The 16309-nt window shown below is 45.8% G+C and overlaps 1 long non-coding RNA gene across 1 annotated transcript in view; it reads left to right on the top strand.

Moving 5' to 3' along the window:
* Positions 1–16303, top strand: part of LOC102369596 — a 72670-nt gene extending 56367 nt beyond the window's left edge. Inside the window, exons 3-4 of the long non-coding RNA XR_322785.3 lie at positions 7949–8076; positions 15183–16303. This is a non-coding gene — a long non-coding RNA (uncharacterized LOC102369596). The remainder of the gene's footprint in view (positions 1–7948; positions 8077–15182) is intronic.
* Positions 16304–16309: the final 6 nt, after the last annotated feature.

The raw sequence follows: 16309 nt of genomic DNA, 5'->3' as shown, positions 1-16309 counted from the left end.
GGAGGGAGAAAGAGAAATGAGATATATTTATACACCAAGAACACAGAGTATTCTCATCTGACATTTCAAGGTCTTATTTGAGCAGGCGCTCTAGAAAGAATAGTTATGCGTACATCTCGTTTTCCCCCCAAACCCTTAATAATGAGTACTGATGCTACAACTAATGCTCCCAGGGATTTCAGTGTGGTTTTTTCCCCCTTATTTTATCTTATTCTCTTGCTGCAGCATTTTGTGTATTTGTGCTTTTATACTGAGCTGACACTTGTCCAAATTAACAGGAGGGAAAAGGCAATGAAATAAAATGTGCTTGGTCAGATGAAGGTGAATCTGATTAGATGCTCATCATCTCTGCTGGTTGGCTGTGCAATGCTTTGCCTGTCAGGGGCAAATGAATTTTAACAAAATCAAATTGTCATCTGTTCAGAGACCGATTCTCCAGCAGGCCAGGCCTTTTTTTTGTAGGGTTGTGCTGCAGAATATCTAGCAGGTAAGGGGAAAAAAGCAGCTGTAATAATTAGGAGAGGCTGTATTGTCTGGTAGTTAGGACGCTAGTCCAGAAGGCAGGAAACTGGAGTTCTGTTCCCAACTCTGTCACTTGTCTTGAGCAAGTCACTTCACCCGTCTCTGTTTCCTTCCCTCCCACGTGGCTTTGGTCTTGTCCATTTAGATTGTAAAGTCTTTGGGTAGGAACATTTTCTTGTGTGTTGGTACAGAGCCAACACAGTGAGCCCTTCAGTGCTACTCTAACAAACACAAGTTGATGGAGAAAGCACTGGGTAGAAAACTCCCATTTCTGCTTTTCACTTTCGTTCTAGCTGACCATTTGTTTCCAGGGAATGTGTGTGGGTATTGTGCATAGTTACAGGGAAAAAATGCACAGTACCCAAGATCAGCATAAACATTTATCTCCTGAGTGAAAAGAAACATTAGATTTGATGTTTATTGAACACACAATTATGGAAGAGTGCAGAAAAGAGCAGGCAGCTTCCTTTTAAAATTATGCCTGACACTGTCCTCCTCCTTCATTGTGGACATCAAGTCTTGGGCAAATGGGGAAACAAAGACTAATAACAATTCTGTCAGCTGAAAAGCCTAATCTTGTCTTGGTTTCTTGCTGAAGAGGCACTTCCCAGTGTTACAGCGATGACTAGCACACGTGTTATCATTCCAAATGCTTTCCCACTTGTGTATAATGTGTAAAATGGTTTTGAGAGCCACTGCACAAAAGGTTTTCTATCAGCTTCCAGACATCTGTGTTTTTGCTGCCTCCATCAGGATCATACTGAAAGTGTCCCTAATTATTTTAAATACAAACTGAAATTGGACGGTGATAAGCATCATTAGGAAGCTTTTTATAATTATTATTACTATAGGCTGACCAGACTTGTTTTTCTCCCTTCTATAAAAGAGTTTTCTGCTCTGTTAAGATTTCCCTGCCTTATCATTACTACCTGTTACCTCCCATGTTCCTAGCGTGCCAAACATCATCTGAAAAAGGGTCATAGATCTGGCTGTAGCCCAGAGCTAGAAAATAAAGTGTATGCAGCAATACCACATAGCCAAGACACCGAACAAGTTCCTAAAGTAGATGTCACCCATGTATAGTATTGATAATCAGAGCTTGCCCCTATGTAGGGTCATGATATTGTGACACAAACCATACCCTTCCTCCAGGGGCTGAATACGCTGCTAGCTAGGAAATAAAAGATTGAAGTGAGAAGGAGCTTGCTCAATCCTTTTTTCTCCGGTTACAAATACATTTGCACTAGGACGGGAGTCAACTGATGGAACTGAAGAGCTTCACTGTCAGCCAGAACTTCTTGGAGGGTAGATGGAATAGTTAAGGTAGAATTATTTGGCACACGGTTAAATATGACACTCTCCAAGAAGGAGGCCCTATGAGACCATGAGTTACCTCCTCGTTCTCTTGTGCTTCTGCTAACAGATGAAGGTTTAGGCTGTGAGCTGTTTTCCATTATTTCCCTTGGGGGGAAGGGAGTCTGGCCCATCAATTAAGAGTTCAGAGGATTCCAAGAAAAATGGCTTGTGCTTAAGACTTGTAACTAGACTAGAGATAGGAAGCGGGATTTATCTGAGCTGCCTTTAACTGAATACATAATGTGGTCAAGAATTACTACTATTTCTTAAGAAAGGTTCCATATAAATGACTGAGATTTTCCTTTTTCTTCCTCCCCAACTCCATCCAGCTCTTTTCAGTAGGGTTCTGCCCTTCCATTTCAGACTCTTTCTCTTCTCCCGCCCCCTTCCATTTGTTATAGCTGTTTCCTATGGCTGTACCTCTGTAGTTGCCATCACTCTATTGATATCCTGCATAAAGTAGGAGTTGGGTTTTTTTACAGCTCTTTTGAATGATGGATAGGCTGCGAAATAGACTGTGTAGAAGATGAATACACTGGGGAGGCTTTCAGCATGTGTCACAAAATGGAGATGACTTCCTGAGATTCTTCACTGAATTAGTGAGCTATTTTGCTACTGTTGGCACAAAAGCAAAAGACAGGCCCCAAGCATTCATTTAGGATAGATTTCCCCTCTTTTTACAGGGTTGCTGTGTTTAATACTTATTGTTTACACGTGTTCATACATACCATATCTTTGTATAGAGCCAGGGTGCACACAGCAGTACACCAACCACTTGAAAATGTGACCAACAATAAAAAAAGAAACAAACTCTCAAGGTGAAAAACCCAAACCAAGCAGTAGTATCAACACAAAAACAGGAGCAGGGCCCCACATGTGTGCAGATGATGAGTGATATGCTGCATCAGAAATGTGTCTAAAGTGGGGGTGAGCCGGGCTACTGTGGCTGGTATATAGAGAGCCCATTCCCCAGCCGGAGCCTATACCACACAGCAGCAGTCACCATTTATCGTTCAGGAAGCCCAGCTGCAGCAGGTAATACTTTGTACCCCAACCCTCCCTTGTGCCCAGGAGGCTGAAGGACCCTGATATAGTTCTGCACAGTATGATTTTGAAAGACAGCATATTTTCTGAGCAGGGGTTTACTTTGCATTCTACACACCTGTTTCTACAACAGTAGAGAATGGCATATGGAAAAACAATTGTCATTCTTTATGTCCATACACAGAGCAAATATAGAAGATATCTTGAACATAAGGCATTTTGTTGAAGGCAGTAGCATATTGTATGTGTACAGAGATACCAGTCTTCATGCATCCGTGTAAAGAAACATACATACAATAGAGATTCTTATATGCACAATGTATTCCACATAACATTCGCTTGCTCATCCAAAATGTTAGCGTAGCATAGCATAGCAAAGCAGCAGATGCTCAGTTAGAGTGGGCTGAGAAGTCTCTTGGGTTTTAAACTTCTGTAAGCTTTCTGGCTACAATGAGGAAGGGTGGACTAATTGTCAGACCTGCAGCCTGGAAGTCTGGCTTGCTAAACTCTTTTCCAAATTCTGCCAGTGACCTATTCTGTGACAGATTATTCAGGGAACCTCTTTGTGCCCTTCCTTGTAAAGGACGAATGATTCTTGACATTCTCCTAGTGCTGCCAAGGCTTTATTACAAAGCTTTGAGAGCCTCTGCTGCAAAGCCTAGTAACATTGCAAAGGTATTATGATTACCTTATTTCTCTTGCATAACAGATGTTGTTCAGCTGCAGTTGAGTATTTAATTATTTTCCACCATTTTGGAAAATCAGGATGTATCTGTGGGACTTGGTTCAGCTGCCCCTTAACGAAGAGGGGTGTTCTCTTTCAGGAATTCAGTATATCAGGTGAGACAAATGAGCTTTATATGTACTTGGCAGCTGGGTACCCCAGAGGGAGTATGGACGGAACTTGAACACCAGAAGTGTCTTCATCTGAGGTTGTATATAGTGGTCTGGAGTGAGGTTAGCGGGCTGAGAATACCTGCTATATTCTTTCTGAAGGACATTGACAGTCCAGGTTGGCATTCACTCATATGCAGAGATTCATGGGCTGGTTTGCTGAACCTGTGTGAAATAGTTTTGCAGCATTAGTCAGTTCCCAGTGAACCAGGTAGCAGACTGCATCACCACTGCAGACGACACTGTGTGGCCATCTCAGGAGAGGCTAAGGACTAGAAGCGCATTGGACACTGACCTCTAATCCTTAGAAAAAGATTTACTACGTTTCTAGGTTAGGGCCTGTTAGCAAAGTGCTTCTGCCTACCCTAATGGATAAACTTGGCTTTGGTCCTCGAGGCTGCATAAGCAGCACCAAAAAGGATGAAATTGATTAGAAAATTTGATGAAACTGAGGAATTGATTTCAAGAATGCCAGTTGCTTTCCTGTTGCAGCCAGACTTCTGTCGTGGGCAAGAAAGAATATAGGTGAATCACAGGAAAATAGGGCTGGGAAGAGATCACCTCATCAACCTGCTCAAGGAAGGATCAATCCTATTTAAATCACTTCAGTCCGTGGTCTCTTCACTAATTAACCGAGAATATATTCTCTGCTGCCTGCCTTGTGTGAGATGCTGATTCTATGAGTTCCCATCTCCGTTTCCTTGCATGCACTGTACTAAGAATGGAGATGTACGCATGCATTGACAGCAGGTCACAGCTGGGTGCAGAGGTCAGCAGGTTGCCTTGTGAGCAGGTGTCTTATGAAGTGGAAAGCTGGTTGGCACCTCTGTTTAGAGATTAATAGTTAGCCAGAATCATTGTGTGCATATATACTTCTCACATTTTATGTAATTGATTTCCTAGAAAAATACAGTATCTTTCCCTCCCACTGTGTTGACATTTCTCTTTCTGACCATTGTCCAAAGTCAGCTCCATCTACTGTCCTCACTACCATTGAGGCCAGGTGGTTCTTTTCATGTCAGTTTATAAGAGTAATAGTAAGTTACAGTGTGCTATTCAGATAGTATGAATGGTGCGCTGTGGTAATGTACTGTTCCTAAGGATATTTATGTGAGACAGACTGAGTTATTGCTGCATTGAGACCCTTGGCAGACAAATTGGGCTTCCATTTTACCTGTACCTGTGAGAAGTGACCGGGAAAGGGACATCTCACAAAGCAGACAGGCTGGTCAGGTTGTGAATTCTGAAGCATTGCACAGTGCATGCCCTGGCTTGGCTATCAAGATATGTGAACCCATTAATCATACCAGGACACCTGCCAGTTATCTGACTTTAATTGGGGGCCTTCTAGTATTTAAGCTGACTTTTTTGGCACTACAGAGAGAGAATTTAATTCCTCTCCCAGTGCGGCCATGGAAACACTATAGAGGTGTGAATGTAACTCAAGGTCACTCAGTGACCTACAGCTACTGGGGAGAAATTATGTTATTATGCACCATTTTCCTTCAGAGATTGCTGTTTTGGCAGCATGTTTAAGTGTTTGTATATTTGTCTTTTAAATTTTTTTTGCTCCCCAAACCCTAATATTTTAGTGATTTGCAGTCCACTGCATTATTATTATTATTGTTATTATTGTTATTATTATTATTAAAGATTTCCATGGAGAAAAACTACTGGCAAGGAGATTTTCTCTTGTATTCTTGCCCAGAGAAAGGTGTGAATGAGAAGGAAAGAATAGTTACTTAACTAGGGAGAGTCCATTTTGGGAAATGCAGTGTTGCCAGTGCCAATGCTAAAACTGTCTGGAATATCAGGTTCCAAGAGTAATAATCAATGCTCAATGCCTCGTTGGCAGCTGGTATCAAATGGAGTGCCCCAGGGGTTGGTCGTGGGGCTGGTTTTGTTCAATGTCATCCAGTGTCTTCATCAGTTACCTGGAAGATGGCATAAAGTGCGCCCTCAGCAAGTTTGCAGATGACACCAAGCTGTGGGGAGTAGTAGATATGCTAGAGTGTAGGGCTAGGATTCAGAGAGACCTAGACAAATTGAAGGATTGGGCCAAAAGAAATCTCATGAGGTTCAACAAGGACAAGTGCAGAGTCCTGCATTTAGGATGGAGCAGTTCCATGCACCAGGACAGGCTGGGGGCTGACTGGCTGGGCAGCAGCTCTTCAGAAAAGGACCTGGATGTTACAGCGGACAATAAGCTGAATATGAGCCAGCACAGTGCCCTTGTTGCCAAGAAGGCTAATGGTATACTAGGCTACATTAGTAGGTGCATTGCCAGTAGGTCAAGGGAAGTGATTATTCTGCTCTATTCAGCACTGATGTGGCCAGTGGAGTAACTGTGTTCAGTTTTGGGGTCCCCAGTACAGAAAGGATGTGGACAAATTGGAGAGAATCCAGTGGAGGGAAACAAAAATGGTGAGGGGGCTGGGAGACATGACTTATGAGGAAAAACTGAGGGAACTGGGCTTATTTAGTCTAGAGAAGAGAAGATTGAGAAAGGATTTAATAGCAGCCTTCTACTATCTGAAAGGGAGTTTGAAAGTGGATGGAGCTAGACTGTTCTCAGAGGAGGCAGATTACAACAAGGAGCAATGATCTCAAGTTGCAGCAAGAGAAGTTTAGGTTAGATATTAGGAAGAATTTTCTCACTAGAAGGGTAATAAAACACATTATAAACAGGTTATAAAGAGAGGTGGTGGAATTTCTGTCCTTAGACGTTTTTAAGACCCAGCTAGACAAAGCCTTGGCTGGGATGATCTAGTTGGGGCTGGTCCTGCTTTGATCAGGGGGTTGGACTAGATGACCTCCTGAGATCCCTTCCAACCCTACTTTTCTATGAACCCCCCCCACCCCACATCTTTCCAAATGAAGCTTTATCATCACCCCAAATTAAGATTGATCTCAAAATCACAAGATTGTTTTCAAAGATAAGTGTACACTGATTGTTGGTTGTTGATCTGATGGAGCTCCTGCTGCCTAGGGACAGGATGGGTGTTACCCAAATATATTAAGTGTATGAATGTTAAGAGCTTTCATCCCCATGTCTGCCTCTTCTCTGTGATCAGTTTTGCCCTTGTATCAGTTCTGCTCCTGTGTCAGTTTTGCCCTCCAGTTCCTATATGTGTTCAGCCCTCATTCTGTCCCCAGCCTCCACGTGTGTGAGTTCTACCCCCTACCCAGCTTTTCCTCTGTTGTTCACAATGGAGGGAAGAGGGATGACAGGGCCCCTCTGAGCTGCTTGGGTTTTGTTCTTTCTTTTTAACTCCCCCTCCTTATGTCTCCCTCCCTCTACCATTATCAAGGGGGGAGGAGGGGTATCAGCTGCTCCTGAGTGTGGGAAAGGCTTCTACCTGCTTGCGGCAGCAGTCCTGATGGGATGTTCTGCCCTAGGAAGTAGGTTAGAGGAGTAGGCAGTCAATCAGAGGGGTGTCTTTCCCAGGCTGGGCTGTAATTTGTTACGGGGCTGGAATGTATGTCCTTGTGAGACTTCCTCTGGCCTTGTTACATGCCAAAAAAAATCTTTGAGAATTGACAACACAAGAGGAGGGTGTTAAGAAAAATGTTTTTAATAGTTTTCTCTCCCCGACTAACCTAAAAGGACCTTCAGGCTATATAGCTCAAAATAGTGGCATGAACCATGCAACCCAGTTGCACAATGGCAGGCAAAATGGAGATGATTCTCTGTAAAGCTCCTGTTCATTTTTCTTTTAAAAGAAAAGGAGCTGAGCTCAGATTTGTTCTCCCATGTTGTATGATTATTTTTCCCCAGAGTTATTGAGATTATGGCATTTCACTACACAATGCTACCTCCTTCCTAGGACAAATTCCCAAGCACGTGCAGCTCACAAGCCCCAACTCTGACCCCTCATGTTTTATGCCAACATATCCTCTTTTGATTTCAGTGGTGTTACCCCAGTTTGACACTGGGGACAATCTAAGAAGAATCAAGCTCCACAAGTACAGCTGGATATTGCACTGTTTGTGCACCAGCAACCTTTGCAGGTGAAGTAGCAACCAGTGCCCACAATGAGCTCATCTGTCACACAGGGAGTCAGTTCTCCATAGATGTGCTAGTTAATTGGTCTTCGAGTCCTTTCCCATGTCTCTTCTGCTTTGCTTACAGAGCCGGCCCTTTCCCTCCTGCTTCTCCTTCCCGAGGGAACAGGCGATATGACGATGATGACCTGTCATCTTCTTCCAATGGGCCCTGCTGAGAACTTGATATGGTCTTGGCTGCAGCAGACTCCACAGGTATTTTTTTTCATTTTCTCAGCAAGTACCTGCTTAACTTTACAACATAGGAAAAGATGGAAAGAACTTCAGTCCTCCAGTAGCTCTCCATTCCCAGTGAAAACTGATAGACTAGGGATAGGAACCTCTTGTCTGAAGAGATGCATAAGCTCATTTACTTTTGGTTCTGGCACTGCTTCTGTAACCACACACTGAAGCAATGAAGCAGGAAGTCCTGTGATTGGACTGTATTGCTTTATCAGAGCTTCAAAGGAAGGTAAGTACATCTGAAGGTTTTTAGGTTGTGATCTTCAAAGGAGCTACATTACTTAGGTTCCCAAATCCCATTGAATTTCAAAGAAATGTTGGGTTCTTAACACCATTAGGACCTTTACAAATCTCAATTTTAGATAAGATGTGCCAGGCAGGAAACTCCTGAGCCAGATATAACAAACAAGCAATGATTTCAGTATGTAAATCTGAGGATCATCTATTCACCCTGTTTGAGCTCCTTACCCGCTTTTATATTCTGCAGTACTATTCATCTCTTGGTAACACTAATAGATCTTTTTAGATTAGATACTAATACATTTGATTCATGTCCTGGGAAAAGTGCTGCCCAGTCCTGGTTGAGTAGTCCTAGGTTCTTAAATTTCTGTTTCACCCTGGTGTTCTGTACTAAAAGCAAAGAGAGAGAACAAGATTTTGCTTTAGGCTTAAAACCAGTGGATGCAGTTCAAACTGCATGAGGCTTCTGGTAGGAGGGTTTCACAAAAGACACTTTGTTCCCTGTGGGACAGATGCCACCAAATAGTAGAGTTTATTTCTTAATTATTTTTCTGGGCCTCTCCATTTCCAGCTTGCTCACAAACACTTCACACAGAGCTTTGCTTGGAATGGCATGAGGGGGCACCAGCAGTGGGGATTTGCTTTCTATGCATGGCATGACTCCCCTTGTCTGCATGAGCTTTCTTGTTCCTAGGATACACTTATTTGCCTTAATTTATGGGGCTTGCTTTATATTATTTTTCCCCTTTGGCGGAGATCTGTTTTGACTTTCCCACTAAGCTCCTTTCTGAGCAGGGGGCAAAATGTGGAGCACTGAATTTATTCAAGTATAATTGAAGGATAGTCCTTGTGCTCAGGCAGGGTCTGTGCTGCTTCAGCTGCCTGCGGTTCAAGGAACATTATATTTCATTTAACAGCAACTGCTCCTCAGTAACAGAGAGCCATTTTTGAAACTGCAAAGGGACCCTCCCTCTCCTCTCCATTGGTGTAGGATGGAAGGAGGGGTTTCTCCTGGGTAGCGAGTTGGCAAGTAATGCAAGGAAAGAATTGACCCACTGGATCAAACTAAATGTCCATCTAGCCCAGGGGTGGGAAAAATATGGCCCATGGGCTGGATCCGGCCTGCCAAGCACTTCCCTCCAGCTTGCAGAACCCCTTCAAAACCCACGTAATGGCGGCTGCCTCTCTAAAAGCCTCCGGCGGCACCAGCTGCAGCACCTCAGGCTGTTTCCTTGGGTTCTGGTTGTGAGGCAGCCAACCCTGACCTCAGCCCAGCTGGCCTTGCCTCGCCCCACCCCGGCTCAGGCCACGTTTGCAGCTTGAGAGGGGCAGGGGGGCTGGGCCAGAACCTGTGGCGCCAGCGAGGGGAAACAGCATCTGAGCTGGGTTCTGCTTTGCTGCACAGGACTGGAAAGGGCCCTGCCCTGCAGGTAAGCCCAGAAAAGCAGCTGCTGGGTAGGCTTTCCCCGTGCCGTGCTGTGCCACTCGGGCCATGCAGGGTCGGGTTGGGCTGGCACGGGGGAAAGGAAGCAGCAGCTGGGCGGCAGCTCCAGCCCAGTCAGCACCAGGGAGGAGAGGTGGCGGTGGAACCATGTGCCGCTCGGGACAGGATGAGCCCAGCCGGAGCAGCAGGGGCTCAGCTGCATTTTCCCCCTACCTGTGCCAGTCAGTCCCGAGCAGCACACAGCTCCGCCACCGCTTCTGCTGGCTGTGCAGGCCCGGCCCATCCAGAGCAGCATGCAGCTGAAGCCAGTTTCCCACGTGCTGCTGGGGACGGGAGGAGCCCAACTGGGTCAGCACTGGCCAGCAGAAGCAGCGGCTGAGCCTCCTCCTTTTGGGACCAGCTGGCACAGGTAGGGGGAAGTTCTGAGGGAGGTCTGATGCCCCTGAAACCCCACTACTGGGGCAGGATGTTGGAGGGGTCACAACCCCTTGCTACCTGGTAAGTTGTGCAAGGGGAGGGATTTCCAGTGGCAAAGGTCAGGGGGTGGGACATCCGGTCCCAAGATGGTGACCAGGGGGTAGGGCAAATGAAGGGGTGGGGCTACCCATGCGGCCCTTGACAGCTCACCAAAACTCATGAAGCGGCCCTCTGCCCGAAATAATTGCCCGCCCTTGATCTAGCCCTATTTCCCAGCAACAAGCAGTGCCAGATGCTTTGGGAAAAGACGTAACCCCATCACTACCATGACTATTAATCCAAAATAATATTAATTAATGCTATCAAAACTGACATGCTACTTGTAATTGATAAAAATGAAGATTTCCTCCTTCAGTAATGTTCCAAGGGTGTGGAGAAGGAAAATTTCTCTGAGCCCCACGAGATACCTCAAAGTATGAATTGATAGCCCTTGAAAATTTCCTCTTAGCTTGTGTGATAGCAGGTATCATTCTTGTTCATATGCGTGCAATATTTTGATTTCTATCGAGCCATTTAATGGTGAGAAACAAACCCAAGGTTGCACTAAGGCTATGCAGAATCATTACTACCCCAGGAATCAGAGGGGGAAACCCAATATAAAAACACATGCATCTGGTAGGTGCTTGGTCCTAATTGTGTTGTCTTTCTTCAAGCACACAACATGGATTGAAAGCAATAATGCCATTTAATTCTAGGAAATGCTTCAGGCACCTTTTACACTTCGTGGGGGTTTTGCTTATATGAGCTCTCATATTCTACTAGGCAGAAGCTCTCCTTTCCTGCCCGTCTCCAAATAGAGGGAGAACCAGAGATCACAGCCAATGTGTGATCACTTTTTCTCCCTCCATTTAGTCTAGATAGATTGGGATTGTTATGGAAGACAGAGAGGATTGTGTGTCATCCTTTAGCACTGCAGTACCTAAGGGCACAGGTATGTGAACTAGCTAGCGAACACAAGAAAAAATGAGGTGAATTTAAAGAGGTAGTATTTGTAGGGGCTCTCTGAGGAAGATCTCCATTGACATGCTTATTACAGCAGAGAAACAAAGGATTTAGTAAGCTGGGGTGTGCTTACATCAAGCTTAGTGTCTTGTGGGAAGTGACTTTTGGTCAAGCTTGAGGCAATGTGGAGGATAGGGGGCAATGTGGAGCAAGCTGGCTTGCATTGCCCCTCTCTGTGCTGTATCTGCTCTGTAGACCATTAAAGTAATTCAGGTCCTGGACACAAAGTAGGGCAGCAGCAATGAAACTTGTACAGGAAACCCTCACTATTTGCGGGTTTGGCATTCGCGGTTTCAAATATTCATGAATGCTGAACCTGCATTTTAAATACACTTACAGGAGCTCCGTGCTTGCTGCTCCTGGGCTCCCACCACTGCCAGTGGGCTCCCACCGTCACCAGAGCAGCTGTACCCCTCCAGCCACCAGGGCACTGCGTTCATGAACACAGTGCCTTATTCGCGGATTTCACCATTCTCAGGAATCACAAGAACATATCCCCCACCAATGGCGAGGGTTGCCTGTATTGCTTTTATATATGAATGCAAGTTACAGTGGTGTTTGGAGCAGACAAACAATCAGGCCTTTGCGGGTAGCTGCCACACTATTCAGTTACTATTACAGTGTCTCACCACTCAGTGACAGGGGAGCTAATAGGTACTTGTTCCCATTTAGCCAAGTTACTCTGGGATAGAAATGGACACAAGACTAATGTTAGTGTCACTTTTCCCAGGGTAACTGCCATATTCTAGCAAGCTATATCAATGTAGGGCTACATCGATTTCAGCCAGTGTAAGCATAAGTTACCCTGGTGAAAATACGCCATGTTTCTGACCCCTCTGTCTCCAGAGCTATCACTCCTACATTTTCAGCCATCACTAAATTAACCTAAAAAATTAAAGAGCTTTTTATGTAAGTCTTCTCAATAGCATCCTTTTGAAGGTGGAGGCTATGGAAATCTATTTTTCATTGAGCTACTGGTATATCCACATACATTAAGGGTTTTCAATTCTCAGATGTTGGCTGTGTGCAGCACAGCTTGTATTTGACTCCCCTTATTAAAAAAGGTTGGGATTGGAATAAGAGCCATAATGCAATACATTATTTATGTGAGGAAAAAGCCAATGCGATCCCAAGAGTCTTCACTGCGTTTTCTACTTAATCTGTGTTTGCCTAAGTCATTGTTGGTCCCAGCATTTTTTTTTTCTACCAGCGCTGAAATTGAAAATGCCCAAGCAAGGAAAAAAAAAACTAGACAGAAAAAGAATGACTCTTCCTCTGAGCAGACTGAAGTGAATTTAAGCGACAGTAACTGTAGGGGTTCTCAGAGGGAGACAGAAATGGGGGAACCACACTTAGTGTCAGACAAACAAACAAGTTACTATGAATAACTGCCTGTGTGCACATTCTTGTGCCCTGGTAAATGCAAGGCAGCTCACCCATTTTCAGAGAGGGGTAAATTACCTCACATTTGCAGTGGAACAGGAGATAGCACACAGGCATTTACTACAGAATAGCTCATGAACAGGGATCCAGGTTTTCAGTTTCCCATGGAAAAACACAGATTCCCCCTTTTACCGGAGAAGAATGTGTATTTTTAATGTTAACAGAGAAACACACAGATCTTGCACTTCGCAAAGAGCTCTCTGCAAGCTGGCAGAGTTCCGGCCTACAAGGGGTAGGAGGAAGGTAGTCAGGCAGGGGGACGCCATGTGCATGCCTGGAGAGCAGCTCCTGGTGGTAAGTCTGGCTGGGAGAGAGGCAGGATTGAGGCCCTCACAGGGAAGGAGGGAAGGAGTTGGGCAAGGCTGGGGCTGAGACAGAGTGGGACTGCTGCCCAGCTGGGCTGTGCATGGGGCTTGCGGCCCAGGGCCAGAATGTGTGGCCACAGGGCCTTGGTGGGGAGCAGGACAGGGCCATGGGCAGCTCGACTGGGCGGGAGGCGGTTCCTGCCACTGTGTGCACTCCCAGACGAGAGTACGCAGGGTGGGGGCAGGTGCAGGCTGCCTGCTGTGGGCTCAAGCTCCCTACCCTGTTGCCCTTCCCCTGGGGCCTCTGCAGCCCAGCGGGTGGGACCGGGTGCAGCAGGGCAGAGCGAGACTGGGCAGGGAAGCTCTTTGCCCTTGTTCGCCCTGGCGAGGAGTCCCCTGCCTGCCTACCAGCAGTGGGGGCAGCAGCGCAGGGTTGTGCCCCTCTGCTGCGGGGCAGGCAGGGAGCGTGTCAGCAGGGCAGCACAGGGCTGGCAGCAGCAAGGAGCTTCCCCACCCAGCTCCACTCTGCCCTGTCACGCCAGGTCCCACCTGCCAGGCTGCAGAGGCCCCAGGGGGAGGGCAGCAGAGCGGGGAGCCTGAGCGGGCAGCCTGCACCTGCTCCTGCTCTGCTCAGAGATTTGTGGAGCACAGGTCTCTCCTGGCCCCTCTCAGGAGTGTCCACAGCAGTGAAAAGACAGCTCTCCCCACGCAAGCCTGCAGCCGCCCCCTGCATAGGCTCAGCTCCAGCCATGCTGCCCATGGTGGTGCAGGGAGCCAGGCTCCACTCTGTGCAGCAGCTGCTGCCTCCCACAGGTGGTAGCTGGGGCTCAGGCCCTGCTGAAGGGGGCTGCAAACTCAAGTCCCTGGCCCTGTAGCCCTGGCAGCTGGGGGCCCCCTCCAGCAGGGCTGTGAGGGGTGGTGGGGAGGAGTGAGGGGCACCAGCAGGGTCAGGGGATGTGGGGAGGAGGAGTGGGGGCACCGGCAGGGCCAGGGGGCTGTGGCTTGGGAGTGAGGGGCCTACACTTGCGTTGTGTGAGCTAAGGGAACAGGGGAAGCTCTGATTTTCCATGATAAAAAACCCAAGATCAAATACCAAAATTTGTAGGTATTTAGAATTTATTTCATTATAGTGATTGAATCACTGGTAGGCTTCCAAATTGCTTTAAAATAAATTGTAAATGTATCATTAAAACATTGCATTCAATTGATACCTATACAATAGTGGCATTTCTTTTTAATCACAGATTTTGGATTTTTTTATCAGAGACTTTTTATCAGAGGATTTGCAGTTTTTTTTTATCAGAGAAAACCAGGATCCCTGTTGATGAATAACTGGCCAGTTTTGAAGCACATGCCACTGAGATATTACTACTGTTGTCACCCATAGTTTTAAAATTACCCTTAGTATTGATGCTCCTTCTGTAATGGTACCCTCATTTTACTATATGGACACTTCCAGTGCTGTAGCAAGGGAGGCCAAGCAGGGTGACCGCCCCAGGCACCGAAATTAAGGGGCACCAAGAGGTGCTGGCCAGCCAGGGCGGGGTGTGGGATGGAGCTGTGAGCAGCTCATTGGGCGGGGGTGCAGGGATGGGGGAAGGGTGCCTCCTGCCACTACATGCAGGATCTGTGTGCAGGGCAGGCTGCCGCTGTGGACTTTACTCTGGGAGCCAAACTCATTGCTATGGCACTGGACACCCCACTGTTGTTTCAGCAGAGCGGGCCATAAAGACTGAACTCTGTCATCCAGGAGAGGGTCACTTAACAGCAGGGCTTGGTCTCACCACTAATGAGAAGTTAGGTGTAAGGTCATTACCAGAGATTACACTTGGGACTTTCAGGATCAGACTTCTACTGCGTGAGGCAGAAGAGTAACTCCCTTACCTGGTAACAGTCGTGGGCTTTTTTCCCTATTAGTAGGTTGCCCTCTGCTAGAAACACTGCTTAAGTTGTTTGGTCTTGGAATGTCAATTCAGCAACTTTCATCAGCTTACACCCTACTTTATAGAAAGAAAAATATTTTAGTTGGAAATGAATTTGATTTCTAAATGTAAAAATCCCAGTTGAGGAGCTTTAGTCATTATCCTAAATCACATACTTCCCCCTTTTAGAAAAATGACCATATCCCTACTGTTCCCTTGCTTATATAAAATCTCTTTTCACTTCAGAGAAGGATCCTCTCCACTCAAACTCCATCTGGTGACAAGAAGACAGGAGAAGCATCTTGAGTGAAGCATGTGCAGCAGAAGCAGCCTCTGACATTTCCTCCCTTAACTCTGCGGTATCTTTGGTTCTCCTAGATAATAATGTGACTCTTCTCAAACCCCTCCTTTGGGAATGCACTGCTTGTCTTACCTAATGACTTATTCACTCATCAGCCTTTTTTAGGTTGACAAATATCTTGCAAAGAGAAGGCACTGGCCTTTGAAAATGTAGAGCCAGTAATTAAAATGAAGAATGTATTACAATAAAACGTAGAAATATGAGCCTAAAAGCCACATTGGTATTTTTAGTGATGGGAGTTATTGAAGACTTCAGTTTAATAATTCAGTGCAGCTGAGATTAATAAATGATATGAGGTGGAAATGGTCTTTCAAGAAGAAGGATATGAGAGGTATAGTTAACAATTTAATTTAGTGTATTCTGAAAAATGCAACATGAATTGCTATATAGTAACTTGGCACAGGCCAAAGGTTTCTCAGCCCATTTTGTAAGAGAGGGATGGGGAACGTGCATCATGATTGAGGATCATGCCTAGTTAGTAATGCCATATTAACAGAGTCTGGGGAGCCAGGAATCCCATCTCTAAAACTGACTCCCCCTACAACCTCTAGCAAATCATTGCTTAGTTTCTCCTTCTGCTATAATGTCAGGTAAGTACTCTGTTCCAGCCTCTCAAGGGAAGACAGTACAATGGTGGAGGGAGGACAAATGAGACCAAAATAAGGTGGTTAATCTCGGCATCACTCTCTTGCCTACTCCAAAAACAGGTCTGCTTCAGGTTCCCAAAGAGCAAGCCAGTCCTGATATAGATATATATATCTATATATATATAGATATATATATATATAGGATGGTGGAGAGAAGAGTGGGAATGAATCATCGTATTGGTTCTCATCATCCAGAGCAGAGAGCTGCCATGACTAGCTCTCCCAAAGAGGTCAACTCCAGGTTTTCTATTTGGAACAAATCACAGACCCTGAGCACTTGCTATCATAGTGCCCTGTCAGCCCTTCTCTACCCTTTGCTGCGCCTCTCAGCGGTGCTAGAAAATTCTGGTTAAAATTCACTACAC

This window comes from Alligator sinensis, unplaced genomic scaffold (assembly GCF_000455745.1).
Source record: "Alligator sinensis unplaced genomic scaffold, ASM45574v1 scaffold442_1, whole genome shotgun sequence".
Lineage (NCBI taxonomy): Eukaryota > Metazoa > Chordata > Crocodylia > Alligatoridae > Alligator > Alligator sinensis.
Note: the sequence above shows the minus strand (reverse complement) of the source record. Positions and strands in the feature narration are given on the sequence as shown.